Source organism: Diadema setosum, chromosome 4 (assembly GCF_964275005.1).
Source record: "Diadema setosum chromosome 4, eeDiaSeto1, whole genome shotgun sequence".
Taxonomy (NCBI): Eukaryota; Metazoa; Echinodermata; class Echinoidea; order Diadematoida; family Diadematidae; genus Diadema; species Diadema setosum.
The window spans coordinates 33,640,286-33,644,341 of NC_092688.1; the positions used below are offsets into that span (position 1 = coordinate 33,640,286).

At 38.5% G+C, this 4,056-nt stretch overlaps 1 non-coding gene across 1 annotated transcript; it reads left to right on the forward strand.

The window, feature by feature from the left end:
• The first annotated feature begins 3,409 nt into the window (after positions 1 to 3,409).
• Trnaa-agc (transfer RNA alanine (anticodon AGC)) lies at positions 3,410 to 3,484 on the forward strand. Its single transcript has one exon. It is a non-coding gene; the product is annotated as a tRNA-Ala (tRNA).
• The last annotated feature ends 572 nt before the right edge of the window (positions 3,485 to 4,056 follow it).

Here is a 4,056-nt window from a genome sequence, read left to right on the forward strand (position 1 = left end):
CCATCCTCGTCGCCAGTTGTAGAGAGGGGCCGAATGGGGGCGGATGAGAGAGAGAAATATGGAGAAGGGCGAGATGATGTGAAGACTGTGTGGGTGTATGATGTGTGTCTATGATGGAGATGGTTATACGGCACGTGGGTTCGGGTGGGAGGTCGTGCAGTCAATGAAGACAAACACTAGACAGGAGTCCTGTGAACAGCAAGCAGAGAGGTCTGTTTTATTGACTCATAATAAAGTCACAACACAATTACAGCTCCTAAAATGTACTTTAGGAGAACCCTTGAAACACTTATGTGCACATCATCAAATCCGCACATGTTTAACACCAAAACAACTCATTCATTATAACACACAGATACCAAGTGAGTTATTGTCTCTATAGCTATATAAATCCACAATGGAGTATCAATAATAGTATCATAACTAGTGAAAGCATCTGCCATATAATCAACTGTATGTGACATAACTCTCTCTCTCTCTGTATTATTTCACTTATCATGACTGTTTAAAACCATTTATAATACATTAAACAGACTGTAAATGGCTGGGTACGAAATGTTGTGGAACCATTTGATACAATATAAATGTGTTGTAACAATATCTGCTTTTTGAGACTTATAATGTTGCAACACTATGATGTCTATTCACACAAAGGGCTCACTCAATGGAATAAAATCATACTCTCCACACTTCATGATAGGCAGCCAGTGTCATGTCCACTCTGTTAGTGTAATGTCAGACCCCATATAGTAGGATAAAGGCTTTTTACATGTGTGACTACCAGTCCTTGCATATACAAATACAATACATATCTTACTCATCATTATTATGTGAAAAGAATAATACTTGTTTTGTTTTAGAGTCCAGCAAAGATCTGGCTCAAACTATGCTATTTTGTTTGGATAACAAAAACAAATGAGACAGCAGTTCTCTTTTCACTGATTTGAATTGCTGAACAGTTTACCAGAGCCTGAATGCATCCTATTATTAACACTTCCACATAACCCTTCTATAAGATCACCTTTGCTCTTAGATAAAAGTCACGCAATATCATATGGATAAATCCTCTCTTCCACCAACCATTCCTAACATCTACAGATCACTTCGTCACAGTCAAATCACCTATCCCTACTCAAAACAATTACAATCACACATCTGATCCATATAGGTCCCACTACATCAAATCTAGAATGTCAGCAAGATAAGATGGGGGTATAATAATGCTGAAAAATTACATTATACCCAACTACTGCAGATCTTACAACTTTAGATCACAGGGTACACCAACTATGAAAAACAAATGCAAATCTACACAATGTCTCAGCATGACAAACCTTAAATGATGGTAACGGCAGTGCAATACACCTGTATTCTTAAGTCCTCCATTGTGTGTGTCAAAACTATTATGACCGATACTCAGGTAGCTTCTTAATCTCTTGCTAGACGACACACAAGATACCCTAGTCCCTCCTATCAATACAGAATCTTACTCTATTAGGGAGAGCAAAAGGAATGATATTCCCTCTTACAACCTGTGGTATTACATCATAAACCCACAACACTGTACCTACACTGTACATTCTGACTCTATCTCTAAACTCTTCCACCATAAATGCATTACCAAAGTGTAGTATAGGTAAATAGCTTCCATCAAAAACCATCAACTCAGCATCTTATCACACTATTATAGGCGCCCCATACTACACAGCACCATGTAATACCAGAGTACACAGATCATACTAAACGCCCTATACTGTTACACAGCGCTACCTAATACACTGTTCAATACCGTAATTGGTCACGTACACAAACCTACGCAGGCCTGCAGCCCTTGCATTGTACTACTGCACTACGAATACATTGTGCGCACAAGACTACGGCAGCCGCAATTAACTACATACGCCCGTACACACAACATACGTCCGTAGACTGACTTAACACAGGTACGTACATACATAAGTTACCGTGCATTCAGTGCCACTGAACAAAACCACCATCAACCAAGACAAATAGAATGGCTTCATGTAAATTCTGACAAACACTCTCACTCCACATAATATGCCTGTTTGGCCCTTAAAACTCTTCATATCAATTACCAATACTGATAATACAGCACCATAACATCTAAGCACTGAAATTCTTGAGTAATTTGCGACGTTCTCATTTTCATCAACTCACCTGTGAACAGCAAGCAGAGAGGTGCCTGCCACATGGGGGCGCCCCTCTGTTGCTGATGTCTCTGCATAATTAGCACATCCCCACACTAGTATTCTTTCTGGTCAGTTTATTCTGTCTTTATTTGTTACATACTCAAAAAGCTGCATCACTTCAGTGACCCCTCGCATTTATCCCCAAGTTGAATTATCCTTAGGGTTTATGCCAGGTTTAAGTGTGCGCGTGTGTGTCACACACAAACACACTGCTATAGCTTCTGCCCATCCGAGCATTGAGAATTAAGGGTTTCTAGGACGAACACTGAACTATGGCTTTCTATAGCTCAGTCAGTTGAGCACCGGGCTAGCAATCCGGAGGTCTCGGGTTCGGATCCCGATGGAATCCCATTTTCTTTGCTCATTTTTCCAGTAATGATTTATATTCTTTCTGGTCAGTTTATTCTGTCTTTATATGTTATACTCAAAAAGCTGCATCACTTCGGTGATCCCTCGCATTTATCTCACTATAAAGAAAATATAAAGAAAATTCCACAAAAATTCACTTTTCTTGAAAATTACAAATTCCATCAACTTGATGCTGACATATGTTAAGGGTAGCAATTATTCCCTCTGCTTTTTGAATGCGGTTATTCAAGTGCTCTTTCATAATGCTAGAAAAATGAATTTTTATTAATAATTTCCTTTATATTTTCTTTGTATTATTGTCCACTCATATATCATAACCTCTAGTAGTCTCCTCATCCAGCGGTTGAAATACCAAAACTTTAAAAATTCATAACTTTTGCATCGATTGTCCAATTTTTCTCAAACTTTCACTGATGTGTTCTACTAATGTTGCTGTTTTCACTCAATCCACATTGTTATTGGGTTTGCCTTCCCTTTAAGGGTTTCTGGGACGAGCACTGAACTATAGGGCTTTCTATAGCTCAGTCAGTTGAGCACCGGGCTAACAATCCGGAGGTCTCGGGTTCGGATCCCGATGGAATCCCATTTTCTTTGCTCATTTTTCCAGTAATGATTTATATTCTTTCTGGTCAGTTTATTCTGTCTTTATATGTTATACTCAAAAAGCTGCATCACTTCGGTGATCCCTCGCATTTATCCCAAGGTGAATTATCCTTCGGGTTTATGCCAGGTTTAAGTGTGCGCGTGTGTGTCACACACAAACACACTGCTATAGCTTCTGACCATCCGAGCATTGAGAATTAAGGTTTCTGGAACGAACACAGAACTAGGGCTCTCTATAGCTCAGTCGGTAGAGCACCGGGCTAGCAACCCGGAGGTCTCGGGTTCGAATCCCGATGGAATCCCATTTTCTTTGCCAATTTTTCCACTAATATGATATATATGACGAATAGCAAATCTAAGTTTGATGTCTCATAAAAAAAAAAAATGTTACACCTCCACGCTTCGTAAGTGCATTACATTGGTGGGCTGAAATTAAATTGGTCTAAAACGAAACATAGGCCTATATGCCCATGAATGCATCATTATACAGAGTTGAAAGAAATTGACTGGTCTAAAATCCTAACGAGTCTGTTATCCTTGTCATTATTGTTCTCATTATTAAAGAAATAAAAAGTGAATGAAAAATATGTATGTATTCGTTGATAAAGCATAGGCCCCAGAGTGTGTGAAAGAAAATACATGCATCATATTAATTTCTAAATTCATGAAGTGTGCTGATATGTGGAACAGAGTATATTATCATTATGAAAATAAAACAATATAACATTTCATAATAGGAAAAAATGAGGAAAATCTTGGTTTTTTATTTTTCTTTATTTGTCAACTCATCCCAGCCAATCGATATCAAGGTGGACTTCAAGCAATGTACATACAACTCTCAATAACCAAAACCGTATCAAGCAAAGCAAAAGTG